Source organism: Prosopis cineraria, unplaced genomic scaffold, assembly GCF_029017545.1.
Source record: "Prosopis cineraria cultivar Desert tree isolate PC_DT_omini unplaced genomic scaffold, ASM2901754v1 PC11, whole genome shotgun sequence".
Taxonomy (NCBI): domain Eukaryota; kingdom Viridiplantae; phylum Streptophyta; class Magnoliopsida; order Fabales; family Fabaceae; genus Prosopis; species Prosopis cineraria.
This window is the reverse complement of record NW_026555342.1, coordinates 22799977-22815945: the sequence shown is the minus strand read 5'-3', so window position 1 is coordinate 22815945 and position 15969 is coordinate 22799977. Positions and strand designations below refer to the sequence as shown.

The 15969-nt window shown below is 30.5% G+C and overlaps 1 pseudogene; it reads right to left on the bottom strand.

Moving 5' to 3' along the window:
* Positions 1-1560: 1560 nt before the first annotated feature.
* Positions 1561-1928, bottom strand: LOC129285340 (uncharacterized; annotated as a pseudogene).
* Positions 1929-15969: the final 14041 nt, after the last annotated feature.

Here is a 15969-nt window from a genome sequence, read left to right as displayed (position 1 = left end):
AATTATGAGGTTTTGCTTTCTTCTCAAAACTCTTAGATTGCTGAAAATCTGCAATGTGAAGCAGTGCATAAAATGCCGCTAACTATACTTGATAGCAGAAAATTATGAAGGCCTTCCATTCTTATTTGACAGTGAATGCCCATCCTTACCGCATTATGTGATCCACTGGTCCGAGAAAACTCAGAAATTAAACATAATATCATAATGGCATTTCCATTCAGAAAAGAGGCAATCTTCGGTGAGCTTCACTATACAGATTATGAGAAGCTTTCTGGCTTGTCATCTGTAGAGGAAGAGATTTCATGCATGGGCCTGCATCATATAGAATTATAGATGTTTATACTTTAATCAAATATAAAATATAATTAATTAATTAAACACTATCACAAATCCATAATGGAAAAGTTTATTCAAGAATATATAGAATAAGTTCTAAATACCATCATACAACAATTATCTTTCCCTCCCTCCACAATTATCTCAACGTAATTAAATTGTACAAAGGCAGAAAGCAAAGTACATTATAAAACCATGACAATAACGATCACCAGGATAAAAGCTGAACACATACTGGTGATAGTATTGAGGTAAAAGCGGAATACATAATGGTCATGCCTATATGCTACAAAAGCACATAGCGGCTTGAATTTATGATGCAATTCAATGTAGTGGATTTACAGATTCATAGTCATCAATCCTAAATCATTAATTAATGATCCTTAATCTTCTTTTTCTTTCTTTATTTGGCCCCTGTGATTGTGCATGTGTGATCAATTATCTAATTTGCATTTAAGAAAAACGATCTCCAGTATAATGAAACAGTTATTTTACAATGAATCTGCTCATTGCTTCAACATTCACAAGATTATACCGATTAAAATTTGGACATAAGAATTATGAGGTTAAATGTTAATGTTGCAAAAGCCCTAGTGTTGAATGACACGCTTTAAACCACAAGGGACAAACTAACTTTGAGACAATCCAAAAGGAGTAAACTATGATTTACTCTGAATTTAAATTAAGAATTGAAAAGAAAATATAATGAATAATGATCTATACCTAAAGGATTGTCTAAACGAGAAAAGCAACTGCAGGAGGAAAGCATGATCATTTTCAGATTTTGATGGATTGAAGTTCCCTACCTGAAAAATGTTCGTTAGATTTACCAATTACCATATAGCATAGCAGCATTAAACAAAGCTATGTGATGGAGAATTACTCTAGGTGAAGAAATGCAACTTCTTCTAGATATATCAAGAATTATACTGAGTTTTTTTAAAAATATATATATCAAAGGATAAATGGCATTGTTGTTATGCATGGTTCTCGCAGAGACTTAATGAATTTGTTTCAGAGTCAAGAACAAATAATCTACAATATAAGCAAACGATTGCATGCATAAAGGCCATTTATTCATTAGTATGATAAAAGAATCATAGATCCCGAGAAATAAATTAGAACTTGGAACACAGGGCAATAACGTAGAGTAGAAGCATATATTAGAGATGACCCATGCTAGCTTCAATAAGAGGATTATAAGCATAAAAATAAAAAAATTAATTAGAACACATGGAGCTGTACCAATTCTGCCAAAGACTCCCAACTAAATTTAGGATCTGCAGCATCCACAATACATGATCAAAAAGCACCACATCATAGTTCACAGCCAACACATCTTCATCTTGTTTTGACTTATCGATCAGAGCATTCAGCAGAAGATGGTTCAGATACTTAGAGCTAATCAAGTACCTTTTCCTCGTACTCTCGACATATATAGTTACACAGTGCTCCTCGTTGTCTCGTTCTTGGCTTCTCCACGTGATGTCTTCTTTGGTCGATTTGGATCTTAGGCTACTGTATGAGGATGGTCTTTCTAGTTGCCTGGACAAGCTCTTGCACTTTCCGAGTATCAGATTGATCTTCTTCATAGTTGAGATAAATTTATTTAGGGGGGGACAAAAAAACCTTACCTGCATTGAGTTACAGACCTGAAGATGGCAGAAGTCTAGAAGACAAGAACCCCGTAAATGAAGTTCAGACCCACGGCTTTGATCTGAAGAAATGAGAAGATGGGACGTCGAACCCACGGTTTACCTTCAACGACGGCTCAGACCCACGACACAAGAGACGGCACAGCATCGATTCGCTGGGTTTCTCCTTCAACGGAGCTACACGGCTTCAACAGATTCAACGGCTGGGTCGCGGCAGCGTTTGACGGCTTCAACAGTGACTTTCAATTGCATCCACGGGACCACGGCGACGTTCGAAGGCGGTGTAGGGCTTAGGCGAGGAGAAGAAAGGGTAATTGGTTTCCCTGCTCATCTCATAAAATAATTTTAATAAATTTTTTTTATTTTTAATATAATCTAGATTTAATTTAAAAGGTTTAATTTAATATTAAAATTTTTATAGTTGATGTATATTGATCATGGAGATGTATTATGGATGGTTTAGGACTTCGCAAAGTACATCTGAATAATCAATATACATCAATTATAAAAATTTTAATGTTAAATCAAACACTCTAAATTAAATCTAGATTAGATTAAAAATAAAAAAATTTAAAATTATTTTTAAATTTTTATAAATTTTTTATTTTAATAAATATAATATATAATAATATTTTAAATCTGGACCATTCAGATTTAATTTTTATAAATTTTTATTTTAATAAATATTATATATAATAATACTTTAAATTTGGACCATTTAAATTAAAATCTGGATGGTCTAGATTTCATCTCAGGGATCAGCACATAATGCTCATCCTTGGAATGAGCAAGGGAACTGGACCCGGAGAAAGGAGGGGATGAGTAAGGGTGCAGACTTGTGGCGACTTGAATAATGTGAGAACTAGTTTGCCTTCCATGCAATGAGATTTGGACCATTCAGATTTTAATTTGGATGATACAAATTTAAAATATTACTACATATTATATTTATTAAAATAAAAATTTATAAAAATCATAAAATAATTTTAATAAATTTTTTATTTTTAATATAATATAGATCTAATTTAGAGGATTTAATTTAATATTAAATTTTTTTATCATTAATGTATATGGAGTATTTAGATATACTTTGCACAGTCCAGATTAAATTTAGACTGTACAGAGTATATCTAGATAGTTAATATATAACAATTATAAAAATTTTAATATTATATTGGATCATCTAAATTAGATCTAAATCAGATTAAAAATAAAAAATTTATTAAAATTATTTTATAATTATTACAAATTTTTATTTTAATAAATATAAAATTAAAATATATAATAATGCTTTACATTTGGACCATCCAAATTAAAATTTGGATGGTTTAGATCTCATCGTAAGATGAGCACCATGTGCTTATCATGTGATGAGTAGGGAAATCAGGTCCAAATAATGTGGCGCCCATCTCTATGATGAGTAGGGAAACCAAGTCTCAATAATATGGGGTTCTGATTCAAAATTAAATAAAAATAGTGCCCAACGCTCCACATAGAGTACTATGAAAGGGGTGGTTATTTGATGCTAGGAAGGAATGGTTATATTTTTCTAAAAAATATTAATAAGAAAGGATTAATATGAAATTTAGATCCTGAACTATATATTCAAAAGCAATTCGAATCCTAAACTCATATTTATTATATTTTGAAACATAAATAATTAAACTTGGAGTAATTTTGCCTTGTTGTTAAATTAAAACAAACGTATGTTAATCTTTTAAAAAAATAGGCTGATATAAATTTTTTCTCAAAGGAGGGTAAGACAAAGAGGGAGAGTGGAATTTGAGAAAAACTACACATCAGACTCATTTTTTTAAAAGTAATGGACATTAAATTTAATTTAATAGTGGGGGCAAAATTGCTTTAACTTCAATTGTTTATGATTCAAAATATACCAAATATGAGTTTAAAATTTAAATTGTCCCTATACCTATAATTTAGAATGTATCAAATATGAGTTTAGAGTTTGAATGTAGTTAATTTTTTTATTTTTTTCTCATAATTAATATAATAATGGTAATAATATCATTAGGTAATTAAATATAATCACATAAAATTATAAAAAAATATAAATATAAATTAATATTTTACAAATTATATTTTTATATTTACTAATGTTATAAATAATAAATTAGTTAAAATAACTTATATTAATGATCTATAAGAAGATATGTATGATCCAAGATGAAAAATAATTTAAATAATAAATATATTAATATTAATATCATTAAGTAACTTAATTATAAAAAATTAACGTTAAAATATTGGGTTAAGGTGCATTTTTTCTCTTGAAGTACTTTTTGAAGAGCACCTAGTACTCTAGCATTTCTGTTGGAGTCATTTTGCCCTTAAAGTTATTAAAATAGAGCATTTTTTCCTTTTCCGTTAAATTTTCAACATTGACATCAAACATTAACCATTAAAAAATTTGACAAAAGGTGAAAAATTGCTTCATTTTAATAACTTTAAGGGAAAAATAGCTCCAGCAAAAGTATTATGTTACTGGGTGCTCTTCAAAAAATACTTCAACGGTAAAAATGCACCTTTACCCTAAAATAATTATTAAAATGTGGGTGTTGTGCTCCACAAGCACACAAATCATAGCAAGTAATATAGAGTAAGCAGAGCATTGTTTTCACATAGATTTGTATTAAAATTATGGTCAAACAAAAGACATTACAAATTCAATTAAGTTGAGAAAATTCAAAGTGTGATTGGTGTTTAAAATATAAATTAAAAAGTATGAAAACAAAGAAAAGAAATTGATTCAAGACTTTTTGGAAGTAATTAGGCCTACAATTATTTATCCCACTTTTACTTCAAGAATATTCAATCAACCCTCCATATATTTTGCTCTTAATAATGAATTATGCTAATCAAAGTTACTAAATTACTCACAAGTACTTTTCTCAAGTCTCCAAGTAGGTGTTTAGTTTAATTAATTCCTTAATTCCTTAATTAACTAATTAAACTCCAATTTTTCTTGTAACTCTGATGTGATTATGTGAGGTTAATGAGTGTATCTTTATCTTATTAACAAAACTATCCATTTAACTTGCAAACTTTAAGTTCTCACATAATTTTACCCAAGTTTAACACTCAAACTAGCTCTGTCAAGTATCGACCAAGTGAACTCAACATCTAAATATGGCCAAACACTTAGAGGCATTAAACATAAAGCAAGATCAACATAATCACATCATTAATCATAAATACAAACAGAAAATGAGTATCTAATCCATATAAAGAGATCAAAATAATCCTAAAATCAAGGGTTTGGCTACAAATGTTTATAAAACCCATGAAAAAATGCAAATATGTTAGCACAAACATTGAACAAGAGGAAATAAAGGAGAATGGAGAAGAAGAATGAAGATATGAAGCTAAAATCTCTTTCAATCTTCAAATCCAAACTCAATCTCCACCAAAATTCATGCCCTAGCACACTTAAAGCTCTAAAATACTGCTAAGAAATCCATAATGTTGGCCAAAATTGAGAATGGGTCATATACAGTCCAAACCCTAACTTTATCAAATAAATAAAATGTTTCATTTGCTGTCGTGTGTTGTGACTTTAGAGCAACTTTTCTCTATTTTTCACTGTTTTCTTAATTAATGAAATTCATCCTCTATGTGCTTGATTTCTTCATCCAAAAGCCTTCCAAAAGCATCATTAAGAGTCCATAAATGCATCCAACCAAACTTTAAACCAAAATATCAATAAGTTAGATTCAAAATACCAAAATGGAGCCATGGTTTGAATTTCCAAAACAATATGCACATTTTTCTAATTTGAGTATTTAAAATATGCACAATTGTGCCAAAATATATTAAAAATCTAAGGAAAAGGTGCTCAAATGACATAAAATTCTGGAAGTTAATAGTAGGTCTTCTGAAGTGCTTGTTGAATGAAGTACTCTAAAAGATATGGACCTTTCAGAGATCTTATATCCAAAAGAACACTGGAAGGTACTCCAGAATGTGAACCATACCAGAGTGCTTATTTTTATAAGCACTCCAATATGTTTCGCATAAATTTTTAGGAGCATTTTGCATATAAGTGCTCTAATATGGGCACTTCGATAGGCCTTTTTCTTTTATATAGAAGTGTTAGGCACAATTATATCATGCCCATGTGCAAGCAACTATCGAAGCTCCATGTCTGTTTGGCTATTAATGTATGGTTGAATATCAAAATCTAGAAACATCTATGAGTGGTTAATATTTGTACTATGTAAAATCTTGATTTTTAGATAATAAAAAAAATCATGGAATTTAGATCTTATTGAGGATAAAAAATAATAATAATAATAGGAAATTATATTATTTTAAGGTTTAAATTAAGGAATGAATTTGTATTTGAGGTTATTTGAGAGTAATAATATGGTTAGGTAATTAGTTATAAATTAAAAATTTAGACTTAAAATCACATAAGAGATGTTTAGATATAATTTGAAGATTTAAAATATATAAATAAATATGTGTGTGTGCAAGTAAAAAAAAAAAAAGAAGTGCACTTATTTTTTAGTCCCATATCGATTAGATGTGAGTAGAGGAATGGTTTTCTCAAGTATAAAAGCTGGAACGTGCAACCCATGACCCAAGGGATTTGGATAATTCATTTAAACCCATAGTTAGTTTTTTCTAATATAATTGTGGGACCCACATTACTACTTTTATATTATCTTCCCTCCCTCTCATGTGGGCTCTCGTTTCATCCAATGAGTGTTCATTTTCTTTTTCTACAGATATATTCTAACTTTTTAGTTTAGATTAGCATTGAAAAAATTATTTATTTACAAAATTAATTTCATAGTTATTTTTTAAATAATAATAGTTTTCTAATGATATGATTATTTTGTAAAGTGGAGAAAATTTTCTAATTAGAATTTTTTTATAGGATAGTTAATATGATGTTTTGACAAATTAAAAATGATGTTAAGATTGTTAGGGATATAATAAATACCATAGAATATTTTTTTGAGGTTGAAATTTAAATTTGAGAATTTTTGAGTTAAACCCTAGACCTATATGATTGAGTTTATGTTAAATCTAAAATGTTGGGATAGATTTCTAATTATCAAATATTTATTTGGGTATGAATAGATATTTTGAAGAATGTGGAACAGTGTTTTGAGGTTGAAGACAATTTTTGGATTTTTAATTTATTTTTTGATGAATGTTTGGAATATGGATGGATGAAATTATGAGATTAGGAGTGATTTGGAACTTAAATATAGTTTATTGGGGTATGAAAATTCTAGAAAGGAATTTTGAAAAGTTAAATAAGGCAAAAACCTTAAATTAGTGTTAATATGGGTCTTAGACTTAAAAATTTCGAACTCCTTAAATTAGAGTTATTTATTAATTTCAATGTGAAATTGATATATAGTATTATATAATAATTGTGTAGATTGTATTAATAAAGAGAGTGGTAAAAGAGGAGTTGTGAAGAGGAACTTGTTGTCCAAGACACAAGGTAACCATCATTAATGTGTTGTGATGGTGGTGTGTGTGTGATTGGTTATATGTTGTTTTGTTGTTTGGAAAAATTATGAATTATTGAAAATAAATATTGGTATATACTTATTTGGAATTATTACCAAGTGGGTTAAAAATTTGTATTTGTTTATTATGATGAGATATTATTGTTCAATTATATTCTTGTTTAGTTGTTGTAAACAATGCATGACTTGTCAAGGTATTTTAATATATGGTGTTGTTAGGGATTTCTATCTGGCTAATTATTGCCATATGGTAAGCCCTCATTGGACCCAATGAGTGGCATGTAGCTTAGTCCAACTCACCTTTGGTTGAGTGATTTGGCATCCAGGTATGACAAAAAGAGGATATAAGGTGTAGTCATGCAATTAAATATTTGTTTGGTTTTTTTGAAAATATTGTTCAGTTAAATGTTTTTTGTGCCTACTTAGCAATAGCATGATTAGTTACACCCACATGCATCATTACATATTAATTTTTAGTTACTAAAAATTTTTAGTCTCATTACCTGTGGTTAATATTTTTAGGGGAGCAAGTTCGGCCAAGAAAGCACTAAAGGCGTAACTTTGGCATATGAGATACCACTATTTATGTTGCCTTATTTTGGATTATGCAATGTATCTGGTACCAACTTAGGACATATCTTATTTTATTAAACATATACTTTTTATTGACTATATTTATATGATGACGATGATCATGTTTGCCCCTCTTGATCCTTGACTTGATTTGAATATTATACCATGAAGATCCTGTCTATTCCTCATGGTTCTAATTTCTTTTTAGGGATGTTAGTAACATAACAAAATTTACTTGGAAGCATTGAGTATTTAGTGAAAAGGTATTCATAATGTGAATAAGTGTACATTCTATAATTATATTTAGTTAAGGATAAGTGATGGATTATGGTGAATATTGTGATGACCTGTTTTGGGTATTATTGAACTAGTATTATTTAGGAATTATTAGTACTTGAACAAGATGTGTGGTATATTATTTCAAATGTACACTTGGGTCACATTACACCATCAAAAATTTGTATTTAGAAATTGTTTAGGATTTTGCCACCTTAGGATAAACTTCTGCACCAAATGCTAATTTAAAAATTATTTTCTTTAATATGAATTGTTTAACCTTGTTTTTCATTAGGTAAAATTTTATTATAAATGTACTTTCAATTATCATGGTAGAACTTATTCATTATGTTCAATTCTTTCTACTAAGGTAGGTTATTTGTAAAATATTTTATTTATATGATAAACTCTTTTCTACCATAATAGAGTTCTAAAAGAAGTTTTGTTATTTATTATCATGGTAGAAATTTTTCTACCATGATAAGGGTTCAATGATGTAAAAAATGATCTATTGAATTAATAATTTATGAAAAGTCAGTTTGAAAATTTTAGGGTATTACATACTATGTTATCTATGGCAAGTCATGCTAGAGATACTCAAAGTCTTTGCTGTGAGTTATTTCCATCTCAGTAAAGCCCTTTGTAATTTGTGTCTATGAGTAGACGTTGTTATTGGCTTAGTTCTTTTGTCTTTGACTCCAAGCTTTGCATTTTGAGTCCTTTTTTATACTATTTTGTCCCTTTTCCTTAAAAGACTCCTAAAATACTAAGTAAGGAGTTTTATCCATATTTACCTTTTTCCATGTACTATTTAATGAACAAAAGAGTGGAAAATTTATATAAGTCTAGGTAAAATATCCACTTATCACCTACCTCAGCCTCAAGCATCTTAATGCTAGTAATCGCACTCGATAGAAACTAAAAGTCTCAAGCATCTCAATGCTAGTAATCGCACTCAATAGAAACTAAAAGTTAACTTGCTTAAGACTTACATAAAGATGCAAGAAGTGATATTGCTCCCTTTCCCCTTTAGAGATGTAAACAGATCTAGATTACGTTGACCAAGTCAATAAGGAGGTGTTGATTGATTTATTCAACCATGCACAGGCTACTACTACCTTATATAACTTATATATGAGGCATACTTTTAAAACTTTTACATCACCATATATGCCAAAAGAGATATAACACAGAGGATTATAGTAATCAGTCCCCACACGATCTCTCCTTGAAGTCACAACATAATAAGTCCTAAACATGGTTTATAAATAGCTTAGATGCTTTCAAATTACTTCAAGCATTGTGGCGCTAACAATAATAGAATATTCATAGTGTCTTATTGTAAAGGGTAAATCACTTTATGATACTTCACTTTCTTCAAAATTTAATTATTTATTGATACTTTCCAATTGTAATCATTGTTATACGAGACATTGGATGTTACTTGTGATTAATTTAACCATATAAAGAGTATGGTACTGTAATGACCTCAAAATTTAAAAATAAAAAAAATAAAAATAAAATTTATTTTTATTATTATTTCCCAATTTTTATTTTATTTAAATTTATTTATGGAAAATGGAAAAGGGTGAATTATTGAAAATTATATTAATAGCTTACTTGAAGGTCTAAATTTTAAATATTTTTAGATATTAATTTTATTTAGTTTAAAATTTTGGAAAATTTACCAAAGGGTCCGTGTCTTTTATGTTATTAGAGACAATGTTGGGCTCTCTTTTGTAATTTTTGTAATTTCTTAAAATTCAAATTATATTTCTCCTTCAGTCAGATACGGGCACCGCCTCTTTCATTTTTCTTTCTCCTTCTTCGAAAATTCCAGGAACCAGAGAGATCGCCTCTTCTCTCCCTCTGTTCTTTCAGCCTTCGTCCTTGCCGTCGCCGGTGTGAGTGTGGGCCAGAGAGAAAGTCGAGAGTTTTGGTCCTTTGTTCTTCTCCATCCATTCTCTTTCTGTGTTTCTGAAGTGTGCGAGTGAGGAGCTTGGCTGCTCAATCCGTCGCTGATGTCGGTGTTCGCTATGAATCCGCTACTGTCAAGACTCGAAGTTGCGAGTTCGTCCTTCATGTAATGGTGATGCCTGAATCTCTCCCCTGTTTTCTCGTTACTGAATCCTCCTTTCCCATTTTTCTTTGATCTGTTACCGGTGCTCGAGTAAGAGAGGAACCGGAATTCTTGATCTCTTTCGCCTTCTCCTTTCCTTTCTCGATTGCCTTCAACCGGAATTCTTAATGAGGTTGTGAGCTAGAATGCTGTCCGCCGTTGCTGGAGATCTAATACATGATTTCTCCTACTCCTCTGTTTCGCGCTGCTCTCTGAGCTCTGTTCGGCTGGCTGTTGTGTGTGCATGAGAATCTCTTTCTTCCTCTTCCTTGTTCGAACAGTAGTGTACCCTTTTACATTTTTGATATTATTGATCAAAGGTATGGATTTTCAAATCTCTTTCTTCCTCCTTGGTTCTGTATGTGTGTATGTGTTAGAGAAACCATGGGCTTCGAACTCTCTTTCTTGATGGTCTTGTGTGATTAAGTGCGTGAGTTTATGATGGAAGCCACAAGAATTTCCTTTCCTTCTGTTACTGCTGCATGTAACCGTTTATGTTGGACATGAGTTTTTAGGAGAAGACTTGTTAGGGTCTATATGTGGCTTGGATAAAGAATTAAGGAAAGAAAGAAGCTTGTCACACTAATTTTCTCTTGCACATACAGTGTTTGACAGAATGATTGAGTGAAAATTTTTATATGAATGAGTGCTTAAACTTTACCAAATTAATCCTCATTAAATTTTAATGTTTAGGTCACTTGGTTTCTTTTATATATACGAATATGTTAATATATGTTATGTGAATATGTTTATGTAGCTAGGATTGTAGACTCTCCTTTATTGCTTGTTTGATCCTACACATGCCTAAGCTATGAGGGGATTTGAATAAAAATGAAGATGGTTTGACCTGATGGTGTATAGGTTAGAGTTTGAACATGTTAGGTGAAATTTTAAAACTGTTAGAGTAGTTTGGGTCTTGAAGCACAGAGGAACAAGGAAGAAATTTTTTATGCTTGATGATATTTATGATATTGAATTAAAGGTGTCATAAGATCGGTTGTGGTTTTGTAAGGTAAGGAATTGTACTTTTTTGAATAATATGTACTTTATGAAGAATTATCGAAGAGCCTTAAGGATAAATCATTCATCAGTTACTAAAGGAAGGAGGCATGGTTAAGATGAATATGTCATTATAGGTGGGAGAAAGGAATAGAAAGAATATAATTCTAAATATGGATAGTGGATTAAGGACAAATAAGGATTGAGGATTTTAAAATTATTCTAGATTACATATTGGGTTCACGAATGTCAGTTAGAAATATATGAATTGGAGCTCTTATTAAAGATAGTTGTTTATTCTTTTGGTCTAGGTAATAGCATAGCTAAAGGGAAATGGAGAGGCATTTAAAAAGTACATATTATTATTTTGGGAATTATCAGGTAAGTGGATAGCGTCCCAACTGATATTTCATTAAAATCTCTTTTATTCAAATATTACATTTTTATGCAAAGTCTTTTTACGACAACAATGTGATTATGAGATATTTTGTTGACTAACTTACTTTATTTCGTGAAATTTTTACTAGAATTGATCATTTTAGTTAATCAGTAAATACAAGTTTGAATTTTAATTGTGGAATTTCAATTTGAAAATTATTGAATTGTTACGGAAAAACGATTCATGCGTGTTCGAAGTTGAAAGTTTTTTTTAAAAATGCAAGCATGAGCATTGGATATGAAATTTGATTCTAACAAGTTTTAATGCTTAAAAGTATTCATGCGAGTTTGATTTTGAGAATGAGAACTGTATCTTGAAAGTGATGATTTTCTCGCATGTTTGAAAATGGTTTTAAAAAGGAACTTTATGTAGAACACTGGTTGCTAACGGCAATTCCGTTAGCCCTTGGGGCGCCATGATACACCTAGTTAGCACGGTGTTTATAGGAGGTGCTAGCCCCGTGCGATGGCCAACGCACGTGGAATGGAGGGATGGTTATTCGTGGGCTTTGTACCCGTATTTGATTTCGTGGCTTCAAGCCGTGTTTGGTTAGCATTACTTTCGTGAACTGTGTGTCCACGTTTGTTTCGTGGCTTCGGCTGCGTTTGGTTACATATCCTCGTGGACTGTGTGTCCACATTTGTTTTCGTGGCATAAGCCACGTTTGGTTAGTTACCCTCGTGGACTATGTGTTCACGTTTGTAAATTGTTCTGATAAGTCCCTATAATTATGAATCCAATTATTTAAGGATTTTATATTCCATTGATGTTACTCAGTAATTTGTTTATAACTATTTATCTCACTTATGTGTTTTCTTGGAAGCAAGTCCTATTAATATTCGCTATGATAGTTCAATGATTTAAGATTTAATTTAAAAAAAAATTTATAAAGTTATTTTATTTTAAAGTTTATTACATTTTTTTGAAAACTATTGTCTCGTTGACTCACAATTATTTTAAACTTTTCTTTTTATTCAAGTTTTGTTATTTATTGTTGGGACGTTATTCACTAAAAGTTATTATTTTGGTCTCAGACGGTATAGCTAAACTCATGACTCGAGATATCCACTGAGAAATTTTATTGCTGAATTGAAGCAGAAGAATTATTTTAGTCAAATCCTAATTTGCTGAAAAATTGAACTTTACACCTATATTGGTGTCTGGCCTTAGGTGCTCTACGTAGATTACAGGTAGGATCCTCACATTTCTTTTAAAATTTAATATCTGATTTAGTATTATAACAATTTTTTTATTAGTTTATTAGTGTGTTTGATGTATTAATTTTAGAGTTTCTTCGATCACGGCTTAAGGGATATGAGTTTTGTGCTCATATCCCGTGCCAGTCATACCTAATTTTTAGGGTGTGACAGGTACCTAGGGGTGAGAATAGGCCAGGCCTTGCCTAAATAGGCCTGAGCTTATAACATAAGCTTGAGGCCTGAGCCTGCATACAAGCTTTTTTTAGGCTTAGGCCTAAGCCTATCATAAGCTTCATAGAGCTTGAAGCCTCTTAAAAGGCCTACTTATTAAATAGGCCTTTTAAAAAGGTTCAAAGATACAGTCTTTAAAGAACCTCACTAGATTTCAAGCCTACTTGAATCATCATCTAGTTTTACTAATAAATAAATAAATCATCAACTAGGCTCAATTATTCAATCCATCCAAATCATTCACCAAATATTAGATTAGATTTAGTAACCCATACAACGAGAATAATTCATTAGTTTAAATGGCATATTGGGAATCAATCATTCAACCCTTTCAAATCATATCCAGATATTAACATCTAGAATTTCATATTATTTAAGCACATTTTCATTGGTTTCTAATATATTTTGACACAATTGTGTATATTTTGATTGCCCAAATTAGGAAAATGTGTATTTTGCGTTGGGTTTGTGCATTGGTTTTTAATTCAATATTTGTGGGCTAAGTTTGTATTATTTTAGTTTAAGGTTTGATTAGATGCATTTTTGGACCTTTGTTAATTCTTTTAAAAGACTTTTGGATGAAGAAATCAAGTTTATAGAGGCTAAGTTTTGTTAACAATGAAAATAGTACAAAATTACTGAAGTCACGACTTTCATTCGCAACTTTTACCACTGTCAACAAAACATTCCATTTTATTTATTGGAAAATGCTTGTGTAGGATACGTATATGCTAAAAGCTTGACCTAGAATGCATTTTTCTCACTTTAAGATACATTTGGAGCTTAGTTGTGTTAAGGTTTGGGTATTAGAAGAATTGGGATCAAGAGATTAAAGCTTTAAAGACATTTGAAGCTCATTTTCTTTAATTTTTTATTTCTCTTCCCTTTCCTCTCTTGTAATCTAAAATGGGTCTAAGTATTTTGTATATTTGTAACTTGTAGATGATTATGAGTAGCTAAACTTTTTGTTTTAAGATTATTTGGAACCCTTGTATGGAATAATATTAAGTTCCTCCTCTCTTTTTGTGATTAGTTACATATATATATATATATATATATGTTTATTTTACTCTTTTGTTAATGCTTCTAAGTATTTAGCCATCATTTAGATGTTGAGTTCATTTGATTGATGAGAAGGCTAGATTGAGTGTAGAACTTCAGTAAAACAGTGCAAGAACTTAAAGTTTACTTGTTGAATGGATAGTTTTATTAGTAAGATAGAAATATACTTGCTAGCCTTATATAGCCACATTAGGTTTGGTATTTAAAATTGAGTTTTACTAATTATAACAAGAGAATGGGCAATTAATTTAAATAAACGCTTGTTCAGAACTTGAGAGAACTTGTTTAAGTATTTTTAGAACCCTAAATTAGCACTTATTTTTATTAAAAACATTTATGAAAGGGGGTAATTTTGATGTTATGAGATATAGGGGGATAAATAATTCTTAGTTTCATTTTGTGCTTGAAGTTTATGAATCGATTGCTTTTCTTTATTTTCTAATGTTAATTTAGTTTGCAAGATCAACTTTCTCTTATAATTGAGTTTAGCTCAATTTGAACAAACTTACTTAGTCCTTTGCTTGATTGTTATTTTCAAATAAATCCTCGATGGAATGATACTTTACTCTTGTTGTATTAATTGGTAGCTACGACTTGCGCCCTTATGGAAAGTGCAACACCAAAGCATGAAATAAGACAAAAATTAAAATATACAAGTTCATAAGTGGAGCAAGAAGGGAGGAACACACAATGGATGGTGAGAAGATAGAAAACTTAGAGTAAGAAGGTAGCAAAAGCATAAGAAGTAGAGTTAGATGCTCAATCACAATAGACGATGACGAGAAAACAAAGCAGAGGCCTCATGCATGTAGTGAAAAGCTTGAGTGAGCACGACGAGAATGTGAACTATGAGCATAGAGAGAACGCTAATGGCAAGAATACAAATGGGAAATAGCGAGTACAAGCGAGAATGTGAATGGTGACTTAGATAAGGTGAACAAGAACATGAACAAGAAGGTTACCGTTTGCAAGGCTGTGAGTAACGGCATGGTGAATGTGAGAAACAACAAGCTTGATGTCAAACCTTTGAGAAAGGAGGAGTAAGATTGTGTTGACTCAATTCTAATTTTAGGTTTGAAAGAGTAGAGTGATGCACTAAACTAAGAGGTTAAATTGGAATGAAGTTAATGAATAGATTAGATAATCTAGGGATATGGAGATAAAATAAACACACAACATAAATAAAAATATAATAATATAAAATAAAAGTATTTAATATGTAAATATAATATTAACTAAAAAGGCCAAAACAGGCCAAGCCTTAAAAAATTAGGCTCGGCCTATTTAGTCAAATAGGCCTTAAAAATATGCTTGTTTAATTCTATAGGCCAAGTTAGGCATAACCATGCTAGGTTGTAGGCACGAGTTTTTGGTGCTATTGTTAGGGAGATTTGTTTAAAAACAACGATTAAATAAAAGACTAAGTAAATTAAATTAAGTTGAGCCAAACACAATTATAGGAGAAAGTTGATTTTGCAAATTAAATTAAAATTTGAAAATAAGGAAAAACAAATTATTCAAAAACTTCAAGCATAAATTAGGACCTAGAGTTATTTATCTCCTTTGCATTTTA